We start from the raw sequence: 19,687 nt of genomic DNA on the forward strand, positions 1-19,687 counted from the left end.
GGAACAGCAAGTTCCCTTGCCGGTCTAGGAATGGTAGAACGATGGGTTCGATGACGGTTTGGATGTACCGTGCACTATTCAGTGTCCCCTCGACGATCACCAGTGGTGTACGGCCAGTGTAGGAGATCGCTCCCCACACCATGATGCCGGGTGTTGGCCCTGTGTGCCTCGGTCGTATGCAGTCCTGATTGTGGCGCTCACCTGCACGGCGCCAAACACGCATACGACCATCATTGGCACCAAGGCAGAAGCGACTCTCATCGCTGAAGACGACACGTCTCCATTCGTCCCTCCATTCACGCCTGTCGCGACACCACTGGAGGCGGGCTGCAGGATGTTGGGGCGTGAGCGGAAGACGGCCTAACGGTGTGCGGGACCGTAGCCCAGCTTCATGGAGACGGTTGCGAATGGTCCTCGCCGATACCCCAGGAGCAACAGTGTCCCTAATTTGCTGGGAAGTGGCGGTGCGGTCCCCTACGGCACTGCGTAGGATCCTACGGTCTTGGCGTGCATCCGTGCGTCGCTGCGGTCCGGTCCCAGGTCGACGGGCACGTGCACCTTCCGCCGACCACTGGCGACAACATCGATGTACTGTGGAGACCTCACGCCCCACGTGTTGAGCAATTCGGCGGTACGTCCACGCGGCCTCCCGCATGCCCACTTTACGCCCTCGCTCAAAGTCCGTCAACTGCACATACAGTTCACGTCCACGCTGTCGCGGCATGCTACCAGTGTTAAAGACTGCGATGGAGCTCCGTATGCCACGGCAAACTGGCTGACACTGACGGCGGCGGTGCACAAATGCTGCGCAGCTAGCGCCATTCGACGGCCAACACCGCGGTTCCTGGTGTGTCCGCTGTGCCGTGCGTGTGATCATTGCTTGTACAGCCCTCTCGCAGTGTCCGGAGCAAGTATGGTGAGTCTGACACACCGGTGTCAAAGTGTTCTTTTTTCCATTTCCAGGAGTGTATATCTACACATACATAACAATCAACACTGAAAGAAAAATACATAAAATTTTATATTTGTGGCCACTGCAAATTCGGGCCCCGCGTTTTTGGGCGACAGTTTCACGTATAACACTCTCGCGGATTGTAAAATTGTTGTTCTTTGGTTTATTTATTCTCTTTTGTAACAACACATTTACGAAAAGAATTACGTGAAATACTTTTAGCAATGCTGTATAACACTCTCGCGGATTGTAAAATTGTTGTTCTTTGGTTTATTTATTCTCTTTTGTAACAACACATTTACGAAAAGAGTTACGTGAAATACTTTTAGCAATGCTGTGCTTTGCTTTTCTTTATCATCATTACCTTTTAGCGGAATAAAATGTATATATGGAAGTCTTATTGTTCTGCATCTGGCCTACAATTTAAGGAACGATTTTTCATAACTGCAACTCATGCTAAGAATCAATATATCTTCCCTACTTCATAGTGATTAAAAGTTGAAATTACTTTGTTATGAACACTGATGTTACAGTTCGTGTGATCGTTCAAAAACACAAGTTCGCAGTGGATTTTATTTCTCGTTAAAATGCTATTTCATACCACGACTAGCCCAAGAACATGAGACTCTCATTAAAAAATACGTTGTCACTATAAAGTTTGCCAGATCAGAACGGAGCACAGCAAGATTACTATCAGATTCTAAAGGTACATTGAATTATTTGCACTGTAAATTATATCCTATCAGCAGCCCGCGTCAATCTGCAACACATCATAAAATCTGCTGATCTTCACTGCCAGTCTGGGAGCTAAAAGAAATAATATTATTTTACTATTATTTTACCGCTTCCTTGCGGTATGCTCGACTATATTGTAAGTCGTTTAAATACGCCGCGGCAGCGGCTCTTCGTTCTCCACGCAGCTCAGCACCACAGATAATATTTATATAACTGAAAAATGTCTCAACAGGATGGGATAATATGCAAGCAAGCTTAACAATAAATAATACAAGTTTTCATTTAAAACCTTTAAATATCTCAGTGATTACAGACCTTTGTGAATTCACACGTAATGGCGTACATTGCTTAGTCTCGACGAAAGAATGCTACATTGGCGTCCTCTACGACAACAACAGGAGATCTTACTCGCACAACTTCCAAATTAAGACGACAAAGACATTCATATTCAACACGTATTATATACTAGTTCCTTTTTTAATCTCTGTTTAACATTTATCTTCTGTGTCGGTTTTATTACTCGCCGACGCAGACGTTTTCAGAAATAAATAATAAAAAAAAATACATAATTTTATACAATGACACAATATGATACATCTAATTCTCTAATTACTACATAATATATTGTTTTTGTTTCTCTAGACGTTACAACAGCCACAGTCGACGTCATGTTGTCGTCATTCGTATCGTCGTGCAGGTTCTCCGAGGCTTCATCCCTCTTTGTCGGAAGATGGAAGGGAGTCGCGTCGTTGTGGGAGGAAGGCCGTCGCGGGAACGGCAAATGAAGGGGCGTCCATATGATCGGGAGTGTGGTGGTCGGAAGTCGTCGCTGTTGGTAGTGGCGCCGGAGTAGCGTCAGCCTGTGAGCGCGACGTGTCGGCCCCGGCGTTATCCATAGCAGCTGGAAGGGTCACCGGCACATGGTCCGTCGGGCGGCGGCCGGTGGGAGGAGAAGAGAGCGCCGATGCGTAGGTGATAGGTAAAACCGTCGTCGGAGCCGGAGGTGCCACGGTAGCGGCTGGCAGTTGGGTGATTCGTGGCTGAAGACACTCAGATCTGAGGTGGCCTTCTTTGCCGCACCCGGAACAGGTCTTGGTTTGGCCGTCGTATATGACAACCGCGCGGCACCCGCTAATTTTCAGGTAAGATGGCACGTGGCGATGGAGATCGATGGTGATCTGTCGTACACCGTTAAGAACGGGGTACATTTGGAATTGCGCCCAGCGTTCGGCAGTGTGGCCATGTACAGTGCCATAGGGGCGGAAAGCCGCGATAACGTCTTCCGCCGGGAGCTCGAACGAGAGTTCGAAAACTCGTATGGTGCGCATTCCTAAGCCTGCGTGGTCGACAGTGACCGCACCGACATTGCCGTCTGCGTGGCAAAAGCGTAGTCCGTGTTTGGTGTCACAAAGTATTCTTTCACATGTCACGTCATTGACGACTTTGACATACACCGTACTGCTTAATATGGACAAATGGATGCCCAAGATGTCGGAAGCTGTGATCTTAGCAACGTCGCGTAGGAAGCGTTCCACTTCCAAGGCCTTTGGTCGTGTGTAGTCGTTGCAGAAGTTGAATAGTAATGTTGATTTTCTAAAATGGTTGGCCATGGTTCTACTGCACGTAAGCGACACGTAAGTGACGCCCGCTGAAATGTAAACAACAGCGAGCGCTAGCGCTCCGCGGGTGGAAACAACAACACGTCCGCACTGCACGGCGGCGAAAGCCGGACTGACCAACTGAGCTACCCAAGCACGACTCACGTCCCGTCCTCACAGCTTTACTTCTGCCAGTATCTCGTCTCCTACCTCCCAAACTTCACATAAGCTCTTCTGCGAAACTTGCAGAACCAGAACTCCTGGAAGTAACGATATTACTGATACTTAGCCACAGCCTGGGGGATGTGTCCAGAATGAGAATTTCACTCTGCAGCGGAGGGATAATGTCACTGGAAGAGTGCTGTATGCTGCCATCAGCAGTTCTGGGAAATATGATAATGATGTCATCAATTCCAGGAATACTGAAAGTAATATCAGCGATTTGAGTCAGAATGCCTATTGAGCCTCTGCTGCTGTCTTCTGAAATATTATTGGCCATTTGTTGAAAATATATTCTTATCCGTGACATGGAGCACAAAAAAAGTCACAGGATCATACTTAACACTTTCTGGTGCAGTTGTTCACTGTGCATTACAGAAGAATGTGGGGCGATTATACTGTGACTGCCCTTGGGATCGACGTTCCAGATTGTAATTTACTGGAACCAGTAATTAAAAATTGATCTACAAATCATATTGATGCTTCTAATGACTACCACACGCTTCAAAAATGCGTTGTGCCAATAAATATTGGGAAAAGAACGTGAATGAAGCTGGAAAAACACTATTTCGTACAATTTTGTGATAGAATTGCAGACCTCCACGACTTTCATGCAACACAGAAAAATATAATAAAATATCAGAAGTGACATTAAAATTCAGTGTGTAAGAACATCAATGAGAAAATTTATTGATGACATTCGAACCCTATGTGAAACGAAGGAAGGCTTATAGGACCTACTCAACGGAATGGCCTACTGAACGTAGAAAACATATTTAAAATTAAGAACAGAAGGGAAAAAATATAAAGCAACATCTGAAATGATATTGGAGACAGAAGTTTTAAACATGACTGCGTGAGCAGCGACAGTTTACAGATTAAAGTTGAAGGAATTACAGCCCCCGGTCACAAAAATTAAGTCTTTTGCCCAGGTTTCGACACTTCTATGAGTGCCTTCATCAGAAAACTAAACATCTAAATTGGTCTATAACATAAGATAATGGGATTTTTTTTATAAAAGTGCAAGTATTGACTAACAGCACAAGAAAGAAACAGTACTTACATGTCCCTATAAAAATAAATATCAAACGATAAAGCGTTAGTCACAAAATATTTAAAAAAGAATACATGGAAGGCAAGCCACTACACTCTGCTCAAATATGTCATGCCACAGGTAGCAATGGACTGAGGCGCCCGCGTTAGCAACCGCGAGCAGGTAAACATTACACCAGGAGTACCATCTAGTAGCCGAAAATATAAGTAGCCTACTTAACATTTAAAATATATACAGATGAATGGTAAGATAAACATTATTTAGTACATGAAGTAACACGCAATGTTATATTTGACAGCAGCAGACAAGGTAACATCTTTTCTGAATAAGAGCTTAGAAGTACAGCTTAAGGGATGGAAACGCCATTATAGAATTACAAAGAGGGCTGAGTGACAAAGCCCGTAGAAAACCAAGAAAACATGAAATGCAGCCAATGTAAATCATTTAATAAACGAAAAATTATACGTCGACTTAGACAGAAAAAACATTTCGGGAACTGCACGAGGGATCCGTAATCAAATATCAAGTAACGGCTTTATAACTTTGAAGAAGTTCTTATTACTTAATTGAAGCTTCTCATTAAGAATGACACTATCATTTGAACACTTCTAATTCTTCGAGAATAGCTAATGTATGCCCTTTCTTCTCGGTGTGAAAAATTTTAATATTGTGAACAGCTTTAGGCATGTGATCTGCAATCAAAAGATGGTCGGCAAAAGACAAATTTTGGGTGCTAGTGCAAAACTCTGAAAAAATAATTTTTCTTCGAGAGCAATTATTCCGTCCCCAATAGTCACGCAGTAATCCATAAAATAAAAGATTTAGAATGCAGTCCAGATACCTAGTTGTTTACACTAGACATCAAAAATCTTTATACTTACGTTCCCGTACAAGAAACGCTAAAGATCGTAAAAAAAAATTGACGTCATTTCAGAAAGACCTTTCAGACGAACAAATCACCGACTTTATGAATCTAATCAGAGTCGTAGTCAAATACAGTTATTTTGAATTTAATGAGCAATTGTATCAGCAATCCGACGGTCTAGCTATGGGAAATCCGTTAGCTGGTATCAAAAATGGCTCTGAGAACTACGGTACTTAACTTCTGAGGTCATCAGTCCCCTAGAACTTAGAAGTACTTAAACCTAACTAGCCTAAGGACATCACACACATCCATGCCCAAGGCAGGATTCGAACCTGCGACCGTAGCAGTCGCGCGGTTCCAGATTGTAGCGCCTAGAACCGGTCGGCCACCCCGGGCGGCTAGCTGGTATCCTTTCTGGTATTTTCATTCAAGCTCTGAAAAAAGAAAAGTTTTCAACTGCTTCTCAGCTACAGCACTTGGCATCCTCTCCTATTTCAGATGTGTTGAGGATATTTGAGTCATCTGCAAAAGACCTGCTGATGGCGTTGACCGTATTTTCACTCTCTTTAATGAACTTTGCGAGAAAGCAGTCTTCACCAGCGAACTCGAAAACGAGGCCCGTCAAATACACTTTCTTCACTTTACGCTTGAAGTAAACGAAAATAAAATCTCATTCAATGTTTTTCGTAAAGAAACATATTCTGATCAGACCGTACCTGCGTCTTCCATGCAGCCACAATCTCATAAAAACACTTTCTTTCACTCTGCGATTTACAGAGCTACTTCTATTCCACTCTCGAAAGAAAAATTCAATGAAGAAATTAATTTAATCAAAATGATTGCAGTTAATAACGAATATGAACCTGGCAGAGTGGATGACATCCTTAAAAAGAAAACTGTTGAAAGAGTTACTAGACTCGGCACTTCAATGACTGAATCTAACCCAAAAAAAGTTTTTTCTAATCCTTTATGGGGCCCATCTCCTACCAGATTCAACGCCTTCTTCGTAATAAATACAACTGTAATGTTGCCTTTTCTACGAATAAAAATTTGAAGAAAAGCTTTAATCATAATTAAAATCGACTCAATCCCCTTTGGAAAACTTTGGCGTCCATAACATTTTCTGTGACACCTGCTCTTCTTACTGCGTAGGACTAACAGGACGTGCCTTTACAACCAGATACAAAGAACATCTCTTACAAAAAATTGGCACTAGCACCCAAAATTTGTCTTTTGCCGACCACCTTTTGATTACAGGTGACGCGCCTAAAGCTGTTCACCATATTAACATTTTTCACACTGAGAAGGAACGGCCTAGATTAGATATTCTCGAAGAATTAGAAATCTTTAAACATCTTCCTCGAAATGATAGCATCTTTCTCAATGAGAAGCTACAATTACGTAGCAAAAACTTCTTCAACTTTATAAAGCCGTTACTTGATATTTGATTACGGGTTCCCTCCCGCAGTTCCCGAAATGCTTTTTCTGTCTAAGTCGACTGATAATTTTTCGTTTATTAAATGATTTGTATTGGCTGCGTTTCATGTTTTCTTGGTTTTCTACGGGCTTTGTCATTCAGCCGTTAAGCTGTACTTCTGAGCTCTTATACAGACAAAATGTTACCTTGTCTGCTGCTGTCAAATATAACATTGCCTGTTACCTCACGTACTAAATGATGTTTATCTTAACATTCATCTGTCTATATTTTAAGTTTTCAGTAGGCTACTTATATTTGCGGCTACTAGATGGCACTCTTGGTGTAGTATTCACCTGCCCTCGGTTGCTAACGCGGGCGCCTCAGTCCGTTGCTACGTGTGGCTTGACATATTTGAGCAGCCTGTAGTGGCTTGCCTTTCATGTATTCTTTTTTAAACATTTCGTGACTAAGGCTTTATCGTTTGATATTTATTTTTACATGGACATCTAAGTACTGTATCTTTCTTGTGCTGTTAGTCAGTACTTACACTTTACAAAAAAATTTCCCGTAATCTTTGTACTTATGTTATAGGCCAATTTGAATGTTTAGTTTTCTGATGAAGGCAATCGTAGATGTGTCGAAACCTGGTCAAAAGACTTAATTTTTGCCACTGTGGGCTGGAATTGCTTCAGCTTTAATTAGTGACAAACTTAACATCAAAACTGATGATCACTCAACATCCAAAATGGAAGACATCTGATTTTTTACAAGTAGAATACAGAATGATACCGAACCAAGCAGCCCATTACAATATTGTTGTAACGTATTAGTCTCCTCTGAAGATTTCAAAGATTTTATTTGCATATCTCATTTCACAACATCTCATTTCCTCGTTGTTCCTATGCGTTTGCCCTGTGACTATTGTTTACAACAGCATTGGAATCTCTGGGAAGGAAGCTTTCTTCAGTATGGAGTTGAAGGACTGAATATTTCCTTACGCTTTTCAATTGATGAAGTTGTAGCCGACTACCCTGATCTCAAGTAATTCCTGTGGCGGTCGCTGTCTTTCCAACAGCCATTACAAAATTTCTCTAGAAGGCAACACATGGAGCAGCACCTTGCAGGAGCTCTACAAGTGGACGCAGGGAATGGCCAGTAATAGTGGCTACATTGTGCTCCTGATTCTGATTAACTGAAAGACCTAAATGTTAAATAATTTCCTGTTGTGGTTTGGAACTGGCGAAAATCTGGAGTCGACCTGCAGAGATTGTGGACTGTAGGAGTCATGTGACCTCTGGCGCAAAGCTTGTGTTTTCATAGTGAATTTCGGAATTCCAGACTTAGTGACCGTGAGAGATTAACGAAGTTAGTTAGTTTTTAACTTAATGTAAGTAATTATGTATGTATGTCTGTAATCTCCTTCCAAACATGTGGATCGATTTTAATCAAATTTGGCAGAAACAACAGGCCTGACTATTAACAGCACTGTGGGATTTAGAACCATCTTGCTCCAGTAGTTGCAGAAATATGTTCAAGCCATGTTTTGTCCATCCCATAGTGTGCAGGATTCACTGCATGGCAAGCATGTTATGTGCAACAGTATCAGCCTGCAAAATGCATCTGCTTTTGCAGGGCTGGGTATATGTCCACAGCAAGAAACAGTAGGCTGCCCTGCATGACAGGTGTTTGTGTAGGAAAAGCATCCAGCCTGCTTTATCGACCTGCTTTGCACGGAGGCCTGTACATCAGGGGCGAATAAACAATTTTCAATCCTCTGACGTGTAACCTGCCCTGTATGACAGGTGTGTTGTGGGAGTAGTGTCAGCCTGTACTATATTGTAAGGGCTATAGGTGCCGATGAGTGTGGCTGGAGACAGGTTAAGATGGATAGTGAGCAGGGGATGGAGAGAGTGAGTGGGAGAGGAGGAAATGGGTAGAGAGAGAGTGGGATGCTTGACGCAGGTGGAAAGTGTCGAGAGGCAGTGGAGAGGTGGATAAGGTAAAAAGGGGGGAGGTGGTAGTAAGAGAGTGGATACAGTTAGAATAAGGAGGGGTAGGAGAGTACGGTCATTGCAGGGGGGGGAGGAGGAAATGGACAAACATGAGAGGAGATGAAGAGACATAGATTACAGGGAGGAGGAGGCAGATAGAGCTGAGAGAACGAGGTGGACAGAGGCAGGAAGAGGTGGACAGAGGCAGGAAGAGATGGATACGGAGAGGGAAGGGAGGAGGTGTATTCAGTGTGTGTCGAACGTATATACATGTGACGATGGGGGAAAAGAGTAGTTGTTCGACAACTTAAAAAAAGTGAAAACTATCCAAGTGCATATAAATGTGGAACTGCTCACTAAGGTTAATTCAATACAGTAAATATGTTTCCATGCATTTGATATTTATGTGCATTTTCAATAACTTTGCTTCTACATCTACATACTCCGCAAGCCACCCAACGGTGTGTGGCGGAGGGCACCTTACGTGCCACTGTCATTACCTCCCTTTTCTGTTCCAGTCGCGTATGGTTCGCGGGAAGAACGACTGTCGGAAAGCCTCCGTGCGCGCTCGAATCTCTGTAATTTTACATTCGTGATCTCCTCGGGAGGCATAAGTAGGGGGAAGCAATATATTCGATACCTCATCCAGAAACGCACCCTTTCGAAACCTGGCGAGCAAGCTACACCGCGATGCAGAGCGCCTCTCTTGCAGAGTCTGCTACTTGAGTTTGTTAAACATCTCCGTAACGCTATCACGGTTACCAAATAACCCTGTGACGAAACGCGCCGCTCTTCTTTGGATCTTCTCTATCTCCTCCGTCAACACGATCTGGTACGGATCCCACACTGATTAGCAATACTCATGTATAGGTCGAACGAGTGTTTTGTAAGCCACCTCCTTTGTTGATGGACTCCATTTGCTGAGGACTCTCCCAATGAATCTCAACCTGGTACCCGCCTTACCAACAATTAATTTTATATGATCATTCCACTTCAAATCGTTCCGTACGCATACTCCCAGATATTTTACAGAAGTAACTGCTACCAGTGTTTGTTCCGCTATCATATAATCATACACTAAAGGATCCTTCTTTCTATTTATTCGCAATACATTACATTTGTCTATGTTAAGGGTCAGTTGCCACTCCCTGCACCAAGTGCCTATCTGCTGCAGATCTTCCCGCATTTCGCTACAATTTTCTAATGCTGCAACTTCTCTGTATACTACAGCATCATCCTCGAAAAGCCGCATGGAACTTCCGACACTATCTACTAGGTCATTTATATATATTGTGAAAAGCAATGGTCCCATAACACTCCCCTGTGGCACGCCAGAGGTTACTTTAACGTCTGTAGACGTCTCTCCATTGATAACAACATGCTGTGTTCTGTTTGCTAAAAACTCTTCAATCCAGCCACACAGCTGGTCTGATATTCCGTACGCTCTTACTTTATCAGGCGACAGTGCGGAACTGTATCGAACGCCTTCCGGAAGTCAAGGAAAATAGCATCTACCTGGGAGCCTGTATCTAATATTTTCTGGGTCTCATGAAGAAATAAAGCGAGTTGGGTCTCACACGATCGCTGTTTCCGGAATCCATGTTGATTCCTACAGAGTAGATTCTAGGTTTCCAAAAACGACATTTTCTAAAAGTCTACAACAGATCGACGTCAGAGATATAGGTCTATAGTTTTGCGCATCTGCTCGACGACCCTTCTTGAAGACTGGGACTACCTGTGCTCTTTTCCAATCATTTGGAACCTTCCGTTCCTCTAGAGACTTGCGGTACACGGCTGTTAGAAGGGGGTCAAGTTCTTTCGCGTACTCTGTGTAGAATCGAATTGGTATCCCGTCAAGTCCAGTGGACCTTCCTCTGTTGAGTGATTCCAGTTGCTTTTCTATTCCTTGGACATTTATGTGTGGTCAAGACATAAGTAAAGTTATTAAAAGTAAATCCACATGGCCACGACGTCTCACAGCATTTTTATGCAAACTGCAGCTGATATTTATGTATGATTCTTTCTCTATTGAACTTGGACTGTATTTCAGTTTCGTTGTTGTTTTAATCATCGAGAGATGCTAATGGGCAATTGGACGCTGTGTGTACTAAACTGTTAGCGGTGACCACTCCCCAGTCCAGTGATCGGATATAGGCATTTTTCCTCAAAGCCGTGAGATAGCTGCTGGGTTTTAACTGTCGGCTTTGGAGTTGTCAGAAGTTTAACCCTGTCTTGCGGTTTGAAGTGGGGCTGGTGGCACTTATTTACTTGATCGATAGAATTGTAGTGCAAAAAATTAAACCGGGTCCACTAATAAACTTTTCAAACCCACGGAGCAGTGACTGGCGTAGTCTGTCTCGCGAGCCGCACGTCGACGAGAGAGTATGTGTTCTGGCCGTGGCCGTGAGTCTGCTACCGCGCGACGCTACGGAGGCTCCGGGGCACGGACGACAGCAACGTTTCAAGTTCTCTCCGCCGGAAGTTTCCAACTCTTTGGCACTGCGAGCTTGATTGTATCCATGCGCTACATATTGTGGAGAACTTCCCTTAGCACCAGAAAAGAATAACTGCAGATAATTGACGACAACTGAATTTAGGGTATAGGAATACGTTACAATACGAGAATACGAGAAATGAAGATAGTTATTGTACTGTAGAAGTGAACTGCTTTCTGCGTTTGGATTGTGATTCAAGTGGCTCGGGTTTAGGGGAGACCAGACTCTGGTTGTCTTTCCGCAGGGAGCAATTCTGAATTGCACATTTCCAACGAATTTGTTTTAACTGTGGTCTTCTTTTGGTCGAACTAGCTGCATAGACTTCAAAAAGCACGAAGTAACGCTATAACTGGCACTGCCGAGTAACAAATTACGGAGCATCAGATCATGTCCTAGACAACATGAGCAAGTGAAGCGTACCTTCTGTTATTTATGTAAAAAATTTGTAGATAGCGAGTGACAGGTAACGTTATAAGAAGCAGACTAGCACGGGCAAAGAGAGCGTTCCTCGCTAGAAAGTATTTGCTACCATCAAATTAACCTTAAGGGGAGATTCTTAGTTTTGGCTTAAAATGTTCACTGGGATGTTTACTTTATTACAGTTTTCATACCACGGTCGCCAGAAACTCTGTTACCGAGTTACAATCAGACATGTGAAAAAGTGTCTCCAAAAATCATTGATAGAGCGGGGAAAACCTCCACATGTAGTATCAATGACGGCAGACATGCATTATGGAAACTATGAACGTGCTTAAACTTGAGATGGGACCACCCTGTTACAACTTCTGCACAAAAGCGGACGGAAAGCGTATTGACCGAACAGAGCAGCGGGTGACAAAAGCTGCCAAAGAGGTCTGCAGGATCAACATGGCCACGAAGAAAATAAAAAAGGACCTCCTCTTGGATCTGGAAGGATTATTGTACGGTCGAGGGATCGCTGCCTAGATGTATAATTTTATAACAAAAAGTGTAAGCCTAAACTTTAAACGCGTTTATCTTGAAATCGTGTTTGTTTAAATTGACTGGACACATAATCTGAGAGCGTTAAATTCGATTTCGATCGGCATTTGATGTCGACAGTCTAAATTGAATTCTCTATCCGCGTAAGCAGCCGTTTTGGGATAACTTGGAAAGTCTATTTTCAGTGCACGCTTTGTCTTCATTTTGTGAGCGAAAAAAACAACATTTATTTCAACACGTCACCATTTTGTTATAAGTTAATATTTTTGAATTTTCGAATGTATGCTGATAGAAAATATACTGAAAATAACTTACACGAAACAATTTTGTTACAGTCCCAGTACGAGGGCTTCGAGAATTCCCGCCGGCTACCAATGTTCCGGCTGCAAGTGATCTGGTGCAGTTGTTATTGGGAGTGTCCTATGTGTGCACAGAAATGATTTCTCAAAACAAAAGTGTAAGGGATAAAACTGTGAAATTAGATTTTTAATTTTTGTTTTAGCTGCAAAAAGTCACGAAATCACCCATTTTTCATGCGTTCAAAGAGTCTACTCCTTAATTCGAGAAAGAAATCTCCGAGAATAAGCGTCTGGACAACAGCACTGTGCGGAAGTCAATGACTGAGGGGGGGATAAAAGCAAAAGAAGAGAATCCTTGAGTTTGAAATGTGATGTTACAGAATTACGTTGAAAATAAAGTGGACTGACTTAGCAAGAAATGTTGAAAGTCTCAGCAGAATAGTTCAGGAAAGGTTTAAGTGATAATCAGAGACAGAATGATGGAACTTATATTAATGCGTCAGAGAGTGTCCTCCATGGGACTAGAGGGAGCAGTCGAGGGAAAATATTGAAGAAAAGGCGGACATTCGATGATATGCAATAAACGAGTACGTGAGGATGTAAGTATACAGAGAAGGGTGGCACAAACGGTCAACATTTCGGCGGGAACCATCAAACTCATCGGGAAACCCATGACACTAAACAAAGGTCACCCGTCTCATTGCAGTCGAGAAGCCTGAGGAGCTAACTACGTTTATTTGTTTATTTCTGTGCATCTGATACTGCCATCTTTTATACTAAGGTGGGCCGCTAAATTCGGTACATTCCATGTTTCTTTCAGCTTGACATTGAAAATACGATATTAAAAATTGCAGCTAAATTCTATGGCTACACTAACAGAAAAAAGTAGAAATGAAAAAAAGTAAGATGAATGCAGTAAAAGATGTGTCCACTACCACAGGACCGTCTACCCATATTCCGTTACAATGGTAATCAGCAATTTTTGAATTGCTCAAGATTGCTGACCATGCAATATACTACATCTGATTTTATTCCTACGTTAAATTACTACCAAATGATACTGAGTGACTCGATAGCATTTGAATCTGCGCATAGTCATTTGGGTTCCTATTGTAACATCCTGCCTTACAAATCGGTCAATGCGATAATCTGACGGTTGACCCATATGCCAAATGAACTTGATTTTGGATGAGGCTATCGTCTCCGAAGAAAATCAGACCGATTGGTGGACAGAAGTGTACAATAATCGTTCTAAAGAACAATCTTTCTTACTCCAGCACTTTCTGCTTATATGGATTTTCTTTGATACTTAAAACATCGCCATTGCTCACATAAGATACGAATCGAAAATAACTACCACCTGACGCAAAAAGACCAGTACAAAAGTAATTGAAATAACGCTGGAAGTAACAAATACAGTCGCCAGTCTAATCGTGTAGCGTCTGTCCAATTCCTGATCAATAACGAGGACCGCAGTGAATATGTAACCGTTTGACTGTACGTGTAGCAACAGAAGGTTCCTGACAACATAATAAATTACGAAATAATAATGAATAAGGAAAGCAATCATCTTATATCGCTAATGCTTAACTATCTTAATTTGGGAAAAGATAGTTAAACTAGTTAATCTCACTATTAAAAGGTAAATGCCTGACTGGACGAAACTCTTTTGTTACGACAGTAATTTACGTATCGTCAGATTAATATGTACTTACGTGCACTAGTTTCCCGGATAGTAAGATAGTACTTACTGTTAAAATTTACTGGCTCGAATAAGTTAATGTTGGCTCTCAACGTATTGACAAAACCGAAATACGAACCATACCAGTACACAATAACATTATTACAATGGACACAAATATGAAATATGTGAATTTAATTTATTATTGTCTGTAATTTGCAAGTGCCACAATTACTTTCATTTTAAGTTACTTTACTTTACTTTGTCTTCACTCAATTACGAAGAACTACTTTGCCTCTAAATATTATTGAACAACACTAATATTTTTTTGGCTTCATTGTTAACAACTTTCAGTTATCATTTTGGCAAACAAAAAAGCTCGCAATTATTCTGATACTTTTCTCTTAGCTATTTAAACAACGACACTCGGGTATTCAATAACTGGAAAGGAATAGTTTTCTAAATAGGTGACAGTGATTAAGGATAATGACAGATCAGGTACCTACAGTTTTTACGTACAAAATTTATTATTACAATAAATTTCACTGAGAATATCACTGGGTAAAGGCCTCACAAGCTTTCTAATGTGTACGAAAATAAAACAATCTTACAGTTAGTTGCATAAGTTAAGGCATCGTCTTCCTTGTCGTCTACACTGCTCCCGTTGCTCCATGTAATATTGTGGGAAGACCTAAGACGAAACAAGGCCCCGGGAGTAGACAACATTCCATTAAAACTACTGACAGCCTTGGGATAGCCAGTCCTGACAAAACTCTACCACCTGGTGAGCAAGATGTATGAGACAGGCGAAATACCCTCAGACTGCAAGAAAAATATAATAATTCCAATCCCAAAGAAAGCAGGTGTGACAGATGTGAAAATTACCGAACTATCAGTTTAATAAGTCACAGCTGCAAAATACTTAAGCGAATTCTTTACAGATGAATGGAAACACTGACAGAAGCCGACCTAGGGGAAGATCAGTTTGGATTCCGTAGAAATGTTGCAACACGTGAGGCAATACTGACCCTATGACTTATCTTATAAGAAAGATTAAGGAAAGGCAAACCTACGTTTCTAGCATTTGTAGACTTAGAGAAAGCTTTTGACAATGTTCATTGGAATACTCTCACTCAAATTCTGAAGGTGGCAGGGGTAAAACACAGGGAGCGAAAGGCTATTTACAATTTGTACATAAAGCAGATGGCAGTTATAAGAATCGAGGGGTATGAAAGGGAAGCAGCGGTTGGGAAGGGAGTGATACAGGGTTGTAGCCTATCCCCGATGTTATTCAATCTGTATATTGAGCAAGCAGTAAAGGAAACAAAAGAAAAATTCGGAGTAGGTATTAAAATCCATGGAGAAGAAATAAAAACTTTGAGGTTCGCCTATGACATTGTAATTCTGTCAGAGACAGCAAAGGACCGGTAGAGCAGTTTAACGGAATGGACAGTGTCTTGAAAGGAGGATATAAGATGAACATCAACGAAAGCAAAACGAGGATAATGGAATGTAGTCGAATTAAGGCGGGCGATGCTGAGGGAATTAGATTAGGAAATGAGACACTTAAAGTAGTAAAGGAGTTTTGCTATTTGGGGAGCAAAATAACTGATGATGGTCGAAGTAGAGAGGATATAAAATGTAGACTGGCTATGGCAAGGAAAGCGTTTCTGAAGAAGAGAAATTTGTTAACATCGAGTATAGATTTAAGTGTCAGGAAGTCGTTTCTGAAAGTATTTGTATGGAGTGTATCCATGTATGGAAGTGAAACATGGACGATAAATAGTTTGGACAAGAAGAAAATAAAAGTTTTCGAAATGTGGTGCTATAGAAGAATGCTGAAGATTAGATGGGTAGATCACATAACTAATGAGGAGGCATTGAATAGAATTGGGGAGAAGAGGAGTTTGTGGCACAATTTGACTAGAAGAAGGGATCGGTTGGTAGGACATGTTCTGAGGCATCAAGGCATCACCAATTTAGTATTGGAGGGCAGCGTGGAGGGTAAAAATCGAAGAGGGAGACCAAGAGATGAATACACTAAGAGATTCAGAAGGATGTAGGCTGCAGTAGGTACTGGGAGATGAAGAAGCTTGCACAGGATAGAGTAGCACGGAGAGCTGCATCAAACCAGTCTCAGGACTGAAGACCACAACAACAACATATTTCCCTAACGTCATTAACTCAGAATAAATACAACACAATGCAAAATAATTTATAGAGGTTATAACACTTAGCAGATTTCGAATTAACACTTACGATTAGTATTTAAAGATTTACAGAATAAAATAAGTACAGTACATGATATTTGCAGTTAACAAAACGGGAAAAAATTTTAGGTAGCACATCTGTATTATAGTGTCACACTATGCCTAAATCTTTGGTGAATTGTGAATGAACATAGTATTACATAAATGATTAAGCCACTTATCAGCACCTTCTTCTGACTTATCATCATTATCTTCTTCTGAACTTAGAAACTCCGATTAACTTCTCTCCTCACTGTTTGATTGTTGAACTCATTCTAGAGGTTGTACTGCTGCTGCTGTTGTTCTTGTCCACATACGCTCCAAACCTCGTCGATATCGACCCATTTGGTTATCAGGTATATTAGACCGTAATTTGTCATCAGTATCCTTCTGTTTCCTAAACTTGTACTTCAGTACCCTTGTTATTCTATTTAGAATAAGTTTATTTCTATTTCTTTCTATTTAGAATAAGTTTAGAATAAGTTTTCATCCTTCAGTACCTTCACGTGTTGTGTCTAAGTTCAAATAATCGCCGTCATTCCCTTTCCTAGGTGGTGTAAGAATTGCAATGAAGCATTATACGTTCAGGATTCCCTGCTTCTTTGGAGTGGCAGAGAGCTGTCGCCCGTTACGAGGTAACTGCAGCAAAGACGTGACGACCTAAGCCTCGGTGCAGTGTGTCGGGTAACAAGGGCCCTAGCAAGCAACTGCACAGGAGACAAAACACAGCAGTCAGCGCTACCCTTCCGGTGGGTCGCTGCCATCGCCGGGGCGAGTGAGTGCTCTGTCGTTAAGATAAGGCGGCACCTGCTCTGCACTCGGCTGCCTGCACGAAAGCTTCAGCTAGCGAGCCAGCCAGCGTCCAGCAACCAGCGACGGCTCCCAGTCCGTGCAGAGTCGTAAACAAGCCACTTACCTGGTCGCGCTAGCAGCTGCCGCAGACTTTACGCGTTCCTCTTTCTAAAGGTCCGCATCCCAAAGTCCGACCTTCTATATTACGACCCCTTTTTATGGCTGCAATCGCTTTAATGCTTTGTGTGCCCCTGCGCCACTGCTTATCCCAGACGGTGGTGGACGTTGGTCTATAGGCGATTTCAAACGGCGCAATGCTGTCGTCGTAATATGTGAAACCTTTACGAGACATTTTCCCTTCCGATATCCTTTGTTAGAGTAAGTGTTGACAGCTGCTATACATTGTGGGTTTGCCAACGCTTTCTGAGGTGATAAGGGCAAAGCAGGTCCTATGGTCCGAAATGTGCATGATATATCTGCTGCAGGCTATTTATTAATCCATACTCATCTAGTCTGGTTCCATGTGAATAACTGTTGTCCCATGACCGCGTACTCCAGGACAGCAAGGTCAGCATCGATCGCAATATCATCTGCATTTCATTGCAGACCACCGTTTCAGTTAACAGCGCAGCTATTATCAGTGCATTATAGGTAGTCATGCAGGCACAGCATAGTTGATTGATGTTTCTAAATGCCAAAGTTATGCTATAGTATGTGTCACTATAACTTCGGGGAGTCTACACGACTACTTATAATATACTGCGATACCTGTGCTGTTAGCTGGAATAAAACGGCGATGATATTAAGACCGAGCCTGACCTTCTTCCTTTCATTAATGCATAATGCCTTTTTAGTACAACGCAGTGCACGACATCCTGTGATGAGAGCACCGCTGGACAAGGTGTTGGTAGTGGCCCCCAGCGGTCTCCAAGCATGTTCGAACTCGACGCAGCAGCGACTGACGTCCAGGTTCAAATGTGACATCCAGCAAACCGAACTGCTTCAAAAGCAGTGTGACTGCATTCTTCCAGCGTCCGCATGTTCGGAATTGGCTACGCATACATGACTTCTTTCAGTTTCCCCCACAGGTAAAATCTAAGAATTTTTTTGAAACATTGTACAGGTTAACGGCAGCGGTGCAAAAACACCACTGAAAATTTTAAATTAATTATAGTCTTAACCACATAAATGTTTGGACAACATGATTGTGGAGTGACAGTGATTGATATAAATTAACTTAGTATTAAGAAAACAGTCCTATAGTGTTTTTTTATTAATTTAGTGCCGACCGGTTTCAGCCCATCGCAGGAGCCATCTTCAGGGCGAACATATGGTCGACTGCTGGTGGCGTCACGTCTACCAAAGTGTGCCACATCTTTACTTTCTAAAGTCAATAATTTGGGCATTACTGAACTGTAACGTCTTTATGGGGCAGAAACTTTAATTTTAAGTAGAAACAAGGATACTGAAGAAATTCAAAAGAAAGAAGATTATTAGCCAAATATTAGCCCCCAAAATTACTGATGGAGAAACTTACAGGCTGAGAAGTAATAAGGAAATAAAAGAATACGCAGACGTACAGGGTGACATGAGAAAACGAAGACTTAAATTTTATGGGCACATTTAAGGAATGGCACCCACTAGGTAGTAGAATTCTACGAAAACCGAAATAAGGCCAAAACTGAGACAATCAAACGGTTCGCGGTGATTAAGCAGGATCTTAAGGTAGCCGGTATAGTTCACGCAGACGTTACAGATAGAAAAACATTCAAACAAAAGACATTTGCTTGAAAATTTGATCAGATGGCAAATTAGAAAACAGGCTGGAAGACCGTGGTCTGATGAAAGAAAGAGACTTCGTTCTCAAAGGATGAAACAAATTTGGACACAAGAAAACGCCAAGCATCAAAAGTGACATTGATGGATTGTACCTGGAGTGGTCCTACTGGGCACCTATACGACTCTGTTCACTGAGCGGTAGATTTTTTGTTTAAGTTGACCTCTCAGATTACTACTTCGGCATTCTACAGGTACCTCAAGGCTGAAGCTGGCCCAGAACACATCGTCGGAGCCCAGCTACAGTGATAACCTAACCAATCGCAGCACCGCTGCATGAGCTGTCGGTACTGGCAGCATAAATCTGCCAGTAACCATGCCACCCGCCCAGACTGTCGCAGAGATTTTCTTTCCCGCGATTTTTGTTGTGACACTTTTTTCCTTTGCTGCAAAACCACTACTTTTCTATGACTTTCTGTTGCTGATTCATACACTATGTGATCAAAAGTACCCGGACACCTGACTGAAAATGACTTACAACTTTGTGGTGTCCTACATCGTTAATGCTGGAATTAAATATGGTGTTGGCCCATCTTAGCCTTGA

The sequence above is a fragment of the Schistocerca serialis genome, chromosome 4, assembly GCF_023864345.2.
Source record: "Schistocerca serialis cubense isolate TAMUIC-IGC-003099 chromosome 4, iqSchSeri2.2, whole genome shotgun sequence".
Taxonomy (NCBI): domain Eukaryota; kingdom Metazoa; phylum Arthropoda; class Insecta; order Orthoptera; family Acrididae; genus Schistocerca; species Schistocerca serialis.